The following is a 490-nucleotide window of genomic DNA, read 5'->3' on the forward strand; positions in this document are numbered from 1 at the left end:
CATGCCCTGGTAACCCGCACTTGTAACATACGCCTGACCCCAATCGGCACGGCCTATTTGGGTGATGACTTCCACACCTCTAACAGCTCGAAACATCAGAAGCAGCCGCTGCCCGTTTTCCCTTACTGTTTCTTTGGGACTCCTCACTCATCGCAAGGTCATTTCGCCTTTGAGGAAAACGTTGTGGGTATCCTCTTCTCTTAAACTCTTGACCCCTTGTTGGGTATTCTTGATTGTGCTCCCTGCGGTGGGACTCCCGACGGTCATTCTTTGCCTCAACAGCCTTCCTCACACATTCTTCAGCAATACGGCTCTTGTTCACAAGTTCAGAGAAGATCCTAATCTCCATCGGTCCGATGGAGCTCAGGATTTCACTTCGAAGTCCTCCCTCATACTTAATACACTTCCATTCCTCAAAGTCTCCCGGAGCTCCCTGACACATGCGGGAAAACCTGAATAGCTCCTCAAATTTGTCTGTATACTCAGATAC

This window comes from Arachis duranensis, chromosome 9, assembly GCF_000817695.3.
Source record: "Arachis duranensis cultivar V14167 chromosome 9, aradu.V14167.gnm2.J7QH, whole genome shotgun sequence".
Taxonomy (NCBI): domain Eukaryota; kingdom Viridiplantae; phylum Streptophyta; class Magnoliopsida; order Fabales; family Fabaceae; genus Arachis; species Arachis duranensis.